Here is a 12,585-nt window from a genome sequence, read left to right as displayed (position 1 = left end):
GAACTAAACCGTCATTCAGAACATCAGCAGTCGCTCTCTGTGTGGCTCTAGAGGTCTAGTCTGGCATGTAATTTAGGATTGCTCCCAGATTTCGGCCCTGAGAACTCAAAAGTACCAAAGCCATAGAAATTGTAATGCGCATAAGAATCCCAAGAGTACCTTGTGAAAAGCAGATTCTGGGGGGGATCCTAAGAGTCAGCATTTCTAACAGACTCCTGGGTTATTGTAGGTAGCGGGCTGGTGCTCATAACATGCTTTGCATAATATACTAAAATAAGTGTGGAGAGTCCGAAGTTTACCTGTCTGCCTACATCTGTACATGGTTTGAGATTATTGTTTCCTTTCTTTTACTTTTCTTTTCTTTCTTTTATTATTATTTTTTAATCATCCTAACGAGAGGGGAGCCTGGATGGCTCAGTCAGGTAAGCGACCAACTCTTGATTTCAGCTCAGGTCATGACCTCACGGTTTGTGAGTTCGAGCCCCTAATCGGGCTCTGCACTGACAGTGAAGAGCCTGCTTGGGATTCTCTCTCTCTTTCTCTCTCTCTCTCTCTCCCTCTGCCCCTCCTGTGTACTCTCTTTCTCTCAAAATAAATAAACTTAAAATTAAAAAAAAATAAATCATCCTAATGAGGAATTCCCTAATAATTAAGAAACAAATTTATTTATTAATTTACAAAGTTGTTAAACCATATATTCTCCACAAGATAATCTATATTTCAGGTCTCTGTTCCCTTAAAAGATTAGTTTGAAAAACGTGTTCTAAAAACAAAAAAAAAAGAAAAAGAAAGAAAAGAAAAACATGTTCTGCCATACATTTTCACTGGAACAAATGCCAATGCCAAGGAATCTATACTTTAGAATTCAAACCAAAACTAAATCCTTGCCTCTTATCTCCACATCAAATGTTCTGTGTTTCAAGCAAGCATACACCACAATTTCTCAGTCTTAAGATGTTTTTCTTGGACCAAACACCCAGACTTTAAAATCAGAAAACACATTAGGGTGCCTGGGTGGCTCAGTCAGGTAAGCCGCGGACTCTTGATTTCGTCTTAGGTCATCTTGTAGTTTGTGGGATCGAGCCTCGCATCACGCTCTGCACTGATGGTGAGGATCCTGCTTGGGACGCTCTCTCTCTGTCCCTCCCCACTCATACCCTCTTTCAAAATAAATAAACATAAAAAGTTAAAAATAAAAATACAAAAATGAAATCAGAAAATGTATTATCAGAATCCAATTCTGGGGAATCCAGAATCCAATCCTACAGGGGTGGGTTTGGGGAGACACCACAGGAAATAAAGGGGAAACTAAATTTGAAGAGCTCTCAGTTACTCTTTTCAAGTCACTTCCAGCTTTTTTCTATTTTATATGTTGAGGCTCAATTTTTAAATATACCCACTCTTATAATGTAAAGTGGAGAGGAAGCCAGGAGACTTAAACCTGTGTTTAGCACTAGCTTAGTCCCTATGTCCAGTTAGCCTGGGACACTACCCATGGCCTCCCCATGACTCGGTGTTTGGGAAAATGGACCAAACACTTTCAAACACTTTCACTCAAACTCTTGTGAGAGCAAATGAAATACTACGGCATTCCTTGGGAAGTAAGTGCAAAGTATTCTCACATCCATGCCCTTTCTGGGGCAGGGGCAGGAAGGGGGGTGCTGGGGTCATGGTTAGGATGAGAAGAAACAGTCTAGAGCCCAGGGCATGGTAGAACCTGCAGAGAAATTGCCATTGTTTTCCCAAGGATCATCCTGCCCCGGGAAAAAGTTTGAATGGTCCTATAAAGAAACTGGACCCTTTTCCTGTTCCCCATTAGGACAACTGGCGTCATCAAAAGAAATGGAATCTTTGGGGAAAGGGAGAGTGTTTGGCGTGTTAACATTCAGTTCTTTCCCAGCAGGGACGATGAGAAGAGCATCTTAGAATATACCTCGTGGGAATATGCTAGAGAGTGTTTCCTGAACTGATAGCCTGGGAGCAAGCAGGACATCAGAAGCTGGCTTAAGTGAATTCATAACTCATTGTAACTGGAATCATGTCATCTGACTGGGATACTTTTTTATTCTTTTGGTCAATATAATTTCAACCTGAGGAGGAAGCATGGAAGAATAGAAATACAAGGAGCCTGGGCCGACTCTCCGCGTTTAAACTCTGGTTTAATCCCTGCTCTGTCATTTACAAGCTGAATGAATTCAATTTCCTCACATATAAAATGAGCATATGTTGGGATTTGAGCAGGTCAGTAAATAATGCTTTTCTTCTCCTCCAAATGAGAATCTGAATAAAATAAAACCAGACACGAGTGGAATTGAGGGGTCAACGTCAGTTTAATAACTGGCACGTCAGGATTTGGGAATTCAGCCTGGATTCATAGCCAGTAATTCCCAAGATTCCTAATATTTCACCCTTTCCAAAAACCAAACCAAATTAGGGCAAAAGAGCTAAACAGTCATAACCATTTACCTTCCCCAAAGGTTACTCTTGGCGACATAGAAAAGGATAATGGGCATCAGACAGATCAAGTCACTTCCAAAACAAGAAGAGAATCAGGGATTCTATGGTCTTAAGTCACCTGGGAAAAAACAGTGGGCCAAAGGCTGTGCAGACCCTTGGCCATCCTACCAACTGAAACAAGGAAGCAGCTTCTGTAAGAGAGAGGCTGGAAGGGTCTGGGATAGAAGCCTGAAAACATGAGGACAGAGGAAAGGGTTCCCCAGATACCATTCCTCTCCCCCACCCACCTCATAGCATTGGTGAAATAAATGCCATCAAGGAGACGGAGGAGTACGAGAAAGCCAGTGAGCGAGGCTTGGTGATCATTCCTTCTTCTTTCTTCTCTCCCCCAACCTGCTTTAGGAAATGAGAGAGGCCAAGTTGCGAAGCAGCTTCCTGAGACCCTTTCCGGAGGGCCGCACCATCTACCTCAGTCTCCCATGTCCAGCTGGAACCAGCACACCTCCTGGTTCCACCAAGCACCTTGGGCTTACACCACCGTGGTCCCCGGTCCTGATTATCTACTGGCCGAAAGAATCCTTGCTGGGTGATTCTTATCCTGCTGCTGTCTTCCTAGCGGGAAGTTTTTTAGGCAGAGAAACAAGTTCTCCTCCCTTTGTTTCCAAATTACTGCTTTTTCTTGCCTCTTTTCTCTTCCCAGTCTCCTTTGCTGAGTTCTTTTTAATGAAGGTCGGCATTTCCCAGGTGTGGTTCTTTCTCTTTTCTTATTTCCTTCTGCTTGTTGCCTCTGGATGGTCCCCTCCCCGTCCCATGTTTTCAACTACACAAGCTGCATTTGACCCAATTCCTAATCTGTGTCCTGCCCTACCTGCCCGGCTCACAGCCTCCCATCTTCAGCGGCTGTGCCCCCACCTCGATTCCCTTCCAACACCACAAAGGTAGCTCCCTTTCTTACCTTCCATCCCTCAAGCTCCTTCTCTTTCTTGTATCTCCCGGCTCTAGTTTTCCACTTTCCCTGAAAAAATATCTTAAAATTATCCTCAGTTGCCAATTCTTTCTTACCCCCTGCCTTTAATAGACACTCAGTTCTGTCAGTGCCTCTTCCATCTGGCGCTTCTCACCATGATGGCTGTCACTGGCTTAGACTCGATCCTGGTCTTGCACCTGCCTCCTTGCAATGGCCTTGGAAATGATCTCCCAGCTACGAGTGTCAGCCTCTCTAGTATATCGCCCACCCTCATTGACAGGTAAGGTTGTCTGCAAAATCTATGTCTCCCCTTCCCACACACACACACACACACACACACACACAACTTGCAACACACCCTTGAGTCTCTTCACCTCATGCTCTGAGTCTGAACTTCTCAGAATGACCAACAAGCTTTCTGGCATCCAGTTCCCGTGCCTTGTCTCCCATTTATGCACCCTACACATCTTAGGACCCGACGGCACTGAATTTATATCACCGTTCCCAGGACAGCCCATGCCCTTTAACACTTCTCTGTTTATGACCTTCCTGTGCCCTCCGTTTTGAGTGTCCTTCCCCAACACACACCCCCACTCACTGCCTTGTAAACATATTTTTCTTTTAAGGATAATCTCAGATGTCTCTGCCTTGGCAAAGCCTTCCCTGACTTTCCTGCTGGTTACCTACATGCCTTCTGCATGCCCTCGATATTTAACTGCTGTAACAGTCATGCATAATCAAATTGCTGGTCATCCATTGGCATTTACGATTCTCCCATTATTAATGGTAGCTTCTTGAGAACGGAATCATTTTTTTCATCTCTTTGTTTCCAGCATCTCGATATTGACCCCCTGTTAGGTATAGTCACTCTGTCATTCACTGCACGCAGAGATAAATGGAAGAATGAAAATTGATTTACTTTAGTGTGATAAAGTGTTCCCATTAACTGCAGGTCTGAGAATTAGGAAACACAGCCCCAGGCATTGGTGTTGCCTGCACTTAGCCTTGTGAACTTAGACAAGTCCCTCCTCCAGGTGTTTGGTGTTTCGGTTCTTCAGTCGGAACAATGGTCAAATAATAACTAAACAACTCTCTTTCTTTTTTTTTTCTTAACAACTCTCTTAATGGGTATTAATGGCAACATGAGAAATTACATGTTTCAGTATATTTCCATGTCTAATACACAAGTTCAGTATGATGACATATATCAATGTTACATAAAATTCACTCTGGCCAAACATCTAGGTGAGTTATGTGAGATACTTTGTAATAAGTGAGTAAAAAAAATGCTATATATGCAGAAAAAGATTTAAAGACTTAAACAGAACTCAGTTTATGGTTTTCTTATTAAGCCATATATATTATCAATTAACAGTCAGTAACATCCTGACACTATAGATAGGCTTGCTTAGATTCTTTTTTTAATTTACACAAGGATTTATTTTTAAGTCAGACCTCTCCTGGGCTGTGAATTCGGGCCAGCCTGTCTTCAAACTTCTTCCCGACATTCTGAGAAATAAAGAAAATAAACAAAGAAAGAAAATAGAGGCGAATACACTGCTTTGGTACTAGAACTCACTCTATGTTAAAATCTCTCTGAAGAAAATAACTCTTTAGGCTCTGAGAGTTCATCACAATATTTTCTCCTGCAAGAAGAAAAAAAAAATAGAAACAACCGAAACATCCAACAAGAGAGCAATGGTTAAATGCGTTACAGCATATTTGTGCCATGGAAACAATGCAGCAGTTATATATTCTGTGACAAGATTTGTAGCAATGTAAGCATTTGTGTTACAATTTTATGTGAAAAAGCCAGGTGAAGAGCATGTGTACAAGATGAGGACAAGTATCTAGAAAATAAGCATAAGAAACCAGAAGTACACCTGCATACCCTTGGCTATTAAGAACCATCTTGTTTTCAGGAGTAGGAACACTGCACCCAGAACTTTTCACCCATCGGCAGACTCCCTCCGCCAGTTTCCCCTGAGGGAAGAGGATTTCAGTACTCTCATATTCCCAGCCTTACTTCATTTCTCAGAAGGTTTTTTTTTAATAACTCATGTTTGATTACCAAAGTAATTTATGTTCACTTGAAAATCTCCCTCATTTTAAAGTTCCTTAACCATGTCTGGTTTGAAGTGAAATTGGAAAGTGATTGTTCTTTCAGCGACCAAGACTTTTGGCAGCTTGCCTCTGAACAGAGCTCGGCATTATATAACTCTCAGTTTTGTAGAAAAACTTTCTAAAAGAGCCAACTTCTAGAACCCGTCATTTCAAAACGGCTCTTAAGCAGATTGTAAATGTATTTTACCACCACCGTGGTGTTACTTCCAGCATACACACTTGGAAGTGTGATACCATTTATGGGTTGCTTTAATGCCTTGTAGTAGGTGGTGAATTCTAGATAAACAAAGGGATCTTCCTCTCTCCCCCCCAAGAGGGCTGTTGGTGAAAAATTACCAACTAGAGGGAATAAAAAGAGAAGAGTAAAGCCTACTTAAGAAGAAGATGTGGGCCGGGGGATGCCCATCTTCTCGGTGAGTCAGGCAGCAGATGGGTGAATACACCTGACATGTAACACTCATCCCAGCTCTGTCATATGTTCAGAGGCTCTGGGGTCCTCACTGGTCTGAATAAATCTTGCCAGGGCCCCAGTGTAGATAGGCTTTCATACCAAATCACCTGGCATGACAATTATAGTCTGCAGGGCCTCACCCCAAACCCACTCAACTGCAATCTTTGGGGTGGGCTTCAAGATGCTGCATCTTAACAGTGTTTCTCTTCTTTCTACAGAAGAGAAATCTGAGTACCAACATGGGAACTTGACTTGCTTAAGGTCACACCACTGGGTGGTAGCAGGACCTCCTGACCTCCAGGTCAGTCCTTCTCTATGGAGAAATTAGGCTTTAGGACAGACCTGTGTAAAAACAGAGGGCTGCACGTTATGGGTGCCCAGGTCAGACACAAATATACCCTAAACATTGGGCTACCACCACTCCCGTCCTCCTTGGTTCACAGAGGTGTCTCTCAGAGGTTTTTAGAGGGAATGAAAGAAGGAAATTGCAAATTGAAGCTGGGCTTCTGCAAATACATGTCTTAGAAAACTACTCCTCACAAGGTAATCCATGAAAACAGAACTCCATCACTGAGGAAGTCACCTTATCCTTTCTTACTATCTTGAATCATCTCGAGAAGTCACTTGTCATGTGAGCCTATAAAGGCACTGAGAAGTCCTACAATAGATAAACCCATTTAACTTTCCTTATTCTGGTAATTCACTGACATATTTGACAGAAGTGTGTGTGTGTGTGTGAGAGAGAGAGAGAGAGAGATCGTTAATATTTTTGAGAAACTAGTATTCTAGAGAAACCATCTAATCATCCAGAAGTCTTCTTAGTCAAATCCATGTCACCAACATGAGCTGGCTAGTTTGGTGGGAAAGCACTAAGCTCAGAGTCTGGAGAGCTCTCTAACACTTGCTAGTTTTGAGACCTTGGGAACATCTCTTGCCTCATCTTACAACTGAAGAAGCCGAAACTAAGAGATACATGCCTTTTCTGTCCATTCTATGGGGTTGTTTGTATGACCACACAGAACTGCCCACAGAATGGGCAGCACTATACAAGTAAAGTTCCATCATTGCTTCTCTTCTCCTCCTCATCCTTCTCTTCCTTCTTTCTCACATGCTCATCACTTACGAGGTCATCTCCATCCCAGAGACCTCAACCTGTCTTTAATAGCAGGGCCTTGACAAGATGACACCACGAATTTGTTGTGATACAAGTATGGCACCCAAGGGTGACCAGCTGATTCTGGAGTTGCTATCATATCAACATTCTCTTGTCATTCATGACAAACTCTCAAAGTATCGACTATAAATGGTAGTGACTCAGGGGTCAAATCTTTCTCACTGAATTACAGGTCAGTTATTCACATAATTGATTTCCTCTCTAGAGACACTGGCATTGCTAACACTGTTCCAGTCAAATGGCAGAGGATAGAATCATTTTCCTTGGTCTGTGTTCCAGTGGGTTGTTCTCTGACCAACACACTTTTATCAGGAGCAACTCCTTCCCTCCTCCCTAAGGGAGGAACCATACTGTAGAAGAAGGGCATGAAGGCTAGAAATGGAGGCATCAATCTGTCACACACTGACCTTAGGGAAATAGTCACTCATGTGTGTCATTGGCCTGATGAAGTGTGACCAGGCACCATGCTTCATTCATCCCTGTGCCCCTCAATGTTTGGCACGGTTCCTGCTACCTCCTAGGTTCTCAGGAAGTATTCCTGAGTGAACAGACGAATAAATGAATGAACTATATCCTACAATGCCCAACATATTTTCTCTGCTTTAATGGGGCCTCCATGAGCCATCCTTCTCACCCATGATTGGCCACACCTTATCATGAGGTTGAAACATTAATACACTCAGAAAACGAGAAAGTAGACGTCCAGAAATGAATAGAACAATCTTTGGACTCTCAATGATCTCACTGTGCAGTAGGGGAAATTTATTGGGCCGCAAGTATCCCAGGGTAAGGCCATGGCAACATGGGAGGTCATTTTATTTCCCCCAATAGATTTTAAGCTCCCGGAGGGTAGGAGTTATCTTCGGTGTCATCACCAACATCTTCATCTTCCTCTTCATCCTCATTGTGTAAACTCCATGAGGACAGGGAGTTGCATGCATTCCAAGCACTCAACACAGCCCCTGGCACATAACAGGTGCTTTTTAATCCTCAGTGAAGTGAATAATTAGTATCAAGTCTAACGTTTTCTGCCTGCTTCTTTCCAGGCACTGAGCCAAGTACTTTATGTTCATTATTTTAACAACAGGAGGAAACTAGGAGCAGAAATAGGTGCAGAAATGTCCTAAGTTGATGGAGACACACTTCTTACCTAGGCAATCTGACTCCAGAGAACATGCTCTTACCCACATCCCTCCACATTATGAATATCCACAGCTCCCTCTCATGCTTTGCTATGTCCCTCATGGTTCCTTGTGGGATGAATGGCGAATGTCAAGTACATGAAAGGACAAGATTCCAAACCAAATTAACGGCCTTGGACTGTTGACTATACCTATCCCTGCACTCCTGTCCGACACCAAACAAAGGTTAATAAAGGAACAGACACAGGATTAACCAGATAAACATGCCAATCTTAAACCCTGCCCAGTCAGGCAGCTAACAAGATTTTTATTGACAGGAAAATAAAGACTTCAGAGAGAAATATGATGCATTCTGCCCTGTCTTTAAGTGAAAAATGAGTTGGTCCAGGGACGTAACAGATCATTTCCCCTTTCAAAGACACTCTCTCTAGTTTCTCTCCAGTGATACTGATGCAACCAAGCAAACAGCAGGACCACTGGTTCAACTGGGACAGGGGGACAAAAAGCCACTGGGACAGGGAGACAAAAAGCATGATGGCTGGGGACAAAAGGGAGGGAGCTACACAGCTTCCTAGGCCTGGAGAATGCCCATGCCACTGGGAGGGACATCTCTGTATGTGCCAAGAAGTGTGCTGAGCATTTTCCCCTTGAAATGCAAACAAGAATGTACCTGGGCAAGGGCTAATATCTGGTGCCAAGCAATATTAAATAGAAAAATATTAAATAGCAAAGCCTCCTATTCTCAATAATTATATTTAATTCATGTCAACAAATATCTACTAGTCACCTACTCCGAGCCTGGCCCTGCGTTAGGGATTTATTTCCTTTATGCCTGAATTACCTAATAATAGTAGAAACACCTAATAGTATGTGACACTTTGCAATTTACAATGTGCTATTAACATCTGCTCATTTTGATTTGGCACCCAGGCAATGGGATAAGCACGGCAGAATTCACTATGCCTGTTTTACAGTTGAGGACACCAGGGTTCAGAGAACAGCCACCAAGAGCTCACACTTATTGGGTGCTCAACCTATGCCAGGCACCAAGCAAAGAAGTCTGCATACGTTATTTTTACAACGACCCTGTAAGGTAGTTACTTTATTATCTCCACTGTACAGACGAGAAAACTGAGGCCTTAAGTTTCCCAAAGTTGCTCAAATAGTAGGTGACAGAGTTGGTATTTAAACAAAGGAAGTCCTATACCCTTGCTCTGAAATCCAAGGCTCTTCTGTCTTCAGAGGTTAAATAATTAGCCTAACATCATGCAAACTTCCAGAGGTAAGGCTCTCCTCCTACTACAGCTCTTTCCTTTATTCCTGCTGGTTGAGGGAGTTATTTATTAATATTGGAAAGGGTCCCTGCTTTAAAGGCATTTGTCATCTGGTAAGGGAGACAAGACAAACGTAATACAGAGATGATATCAAGGCAGGGCCAAAGTCTAGCTTTTCCTCAATTAATAGGATCTCCAGGCATAAAATACTGTTTGTGTTCAAAACAGAAAGAAAATCAATAGGTATGCAGTCGACTACGAGCAAACCTTCCTTGAGAATTTAGTTGCACTAATATTTCACTTGCCTTGGTGGAGGCATCTGCCCCTAGGGAATACTTAGATGCCGCCCACACCTCCTTGCCCCCTGCATTTAGGCAGAGCCATGTGATTCATTTTGGATAATAGGTTGCAGTTGGAGGTGACATGTATCACTTCCCAATGGAAACAAAAAGAGCACGTGAACTTTCTACATGCCCTTTTTTCCCAGCATTCCAGGTTATGAGGGCCTTATCAGCCTATGTTCCTGAGTTTCTTTGAGGAGAAAAGCCTCCTGCTGAACTTCACTGGATATTTATTCTGGAGGAGAAATCACTCTGTTGTGTGTTAGCCCCTGCAATTGGAGGTAAATTTGTTGCTGCAGCAAAACATAGCCTATCCTAACTAATGCACAGGGATGAAGCCATTTAAAAGGAAAACACACCAAAGAAAGGTTGGGATTTAAGTTATGCCTCAGAAATTCTACACAGGGGTAGGTGTACATGGGAGGCTGGAAGTCCAGAAGAGAGAACAGCCCCCAACACTTAGCAGAGGGTGTGTGTTGGGAACCAGGATTGGCTATAATGGGATTGGGGAAATAGGGTAAGGCCAGAAAGAGCTCTCAGTGCCACACCCGGGGGTTAGAATGATAGCTTGATGAGGCTGGGAAGTGCCTTAAAGATCATCTTATAGTTGAAAAGATATAATCTTGTCATTGCTTATTATCTAATTATAAATCATGACAATGGTGCTGAGCAAGAAGCATAGAGCACTTTGCAGCCCATAAGAGAAGGCCATGGTCAAGTTTGTTGGATAGAGGAAGACTTCCAGGAAGCACTGGGAAGCTGAAAACCAAGGACTAAGCTAAACAGAAAAGTAGCAGCACATCCCAGGCAGAGAGAGAGGCAGTCTGCAAATGTCAGGAGGAAAGGGCAGGACATTGACAGTGCAGAGAGACAGAGTCAGGGAAGATGAGACTGAAGAGGATGGTTTCCCATTCCTTGCCATGACCTACCAGGCTGCAATAACAGCCCCATTGAGAGCGATGGGGAGGCCCTGGCCAGGTTGCAGGAGCGAGGGCAAAAATGAGCCGTAGATTTGACAGGAAACTAGTTGACCCGTGGGGAACAGATGTGAGGGAGGCCAGACAGCATGGGAACAGTTAGGAGCTACTGGGCTTATCCAGGGAGGGGGTGGCAATGATTTGGTTAGGGGGCTGGAGGGAAAGGTGGGAAGAAGGGGATGGATCTGAATGATGTACATGAAGTTACAAGGTCGGTTGGGAATGGAGGGTGAGGGAGAGGAGGGGCCAAGGATATCTTCTAGTTGTACAATCGCACAATTGTGTGGATGGTGTTGATGTTGACTGAAGTAGTAGAAAAGAGAGAAGAAGCCATGTTTGTGGAGAGGGAAGATAGTTAGGTTTTGAGCCAGTTGGAAGAATCCAGATGGCGCTGTATAGATGCCAGCCATCCAGGAGGGCCTGGGGATTGAGGAGAAATGGGTCCCTTCCCAGACTCCCGATCAGAAGAGTGGGAACAAAGCTGTCACACTCACCCTGCTGGCCACATTTCCAATGAGCTGACTCAAAGATCAGAGCTACAGTGTTTGACCCTTTAATCTTCTCAGTTTTGCACATTTTATGCTTTATTAAGCCCCAGTTCAGCAGTTGACTTAAGATCCATAATAAGAACTTTTTACAGGAATAGACACACAGAGATCATACTGAACTTGGGCGCCAGGGCACAGTTAAGCATCTGGGGGTTTCCACTGTTTACAGGAGAATCCCATCAACATCCCAGAGGAACACAGGATTTCAAGGCTCAGGAGGAGGAATAATTGCTTCTGGCTGGGAACATTAAGGAAGAATTTGCTGTGAAATTTGCATTTGAGTTGCATCTTGGAGGATGAGTATGATTTAAACAGATGGAGATAGAAAGGAAGAGTTTCAGCAAAGGCAACAGGGAGGTAGGTAGAAGACATGTTTCCTCTCCTGGGCATCCTCCACTTTGGTGCCTTGTCCTGAGCACAGAGCCCTTATGACCCTTAGTTGGCAAGAGTGATTGCCACCTGGAAAGGGGGCTTCTGATCAATCTGGGGGTGACTCCACTGGCTGAAGCGAAGTGGCTGAAGACAGGAAAGGCAACACAGAAAAGTCATTTCATTGTCCACCCATGTTCCTCTCTTCTACATCCACACATGTACCCTGAGCCCTAGAGTGCCTGTCCATTATCCCCTACATACACACCCCCGCTGTCCTCTGTCTCCCTTTAAATATGCTGTTTCTTCTGCCAGAAATGCCTTCCCTCCTCCATCATCATCTGTCCACAGTTTCCATATCCTCCGTGAGCAACTCAAAGGCTAGACCAGTACTCCTCCTTCCTTCTCCAGCCGGAGATGATGCTTCCCTTAGGGCAGCTTCCCTGCACCTCTCATTCGGTACCTCTTACTTTCTGAGCCTACATTCAGCTTCTTTGGGGTCATGCTTTGATGCTCCTTGAGGCAGGGACTATATCTGGCTCCTCTTTGGAGACCCAGAACAGCCTAGGACATGCATGAGAGCTCCACACAGGTAAGACAGAGGACAGAGCCTGAATCTAGAACTCCTGGGTCCACTTTCCAGTTCTGAGTTGCAAAATACACGGGAGCAATGCAAAGCCAATTACACTCACTGAAGAATTTTATTCCATAGCCTGAAACCATGAGAGTGCAACTTTGAGCACCTGAAGGCTCTAGAGCTA

At 43.8% G+C, this 12,585-nt stretch overlaps 1 long non-coding RNA gene across 1 annotated transcript in view; it reads right to left on the bottom strand.

Annotated features, from left to right (window-relative positions):
* Positions 1–1,924: 1,924 nt before the first annotated feature.
* The window catches only part of LOC121037227 (uncharacterized), a 59,661-nt gene continuing 49,000 nt past the window's right edge, over positions 1,925–12,585 (bottom strand). The window contains exon 4 of the long non-coding RNA XR_005793663.1: positions 1,925–5,070. This is a non-coding gene — a long non-coding RNA (uncharacterized LOC121037227). The remainder of the gene's footprint in view (positions 5,071–12,585) is intronic.

This window comes from Herpailurus yagouaroundi, unplaced genomic scaffold, assembly GCF_014898765.1.
Source record: "Herpailurus yagouaroundi ecotype Mexico unplaced genomic scaffold, PumYag 163, whole genome shotgun sequence".
In the NCBI taxonomy this organism is placed as follows: domain Eukaryota; kingdom Metazoa; phylum Chordata; class Mammalia; order Carnivora; family Felidae; genus Herpailurus; species Herpailurus yagouaroundi.
This window is presented reverse-complemented; position numbering and strand designations above follow the sequence as displayed.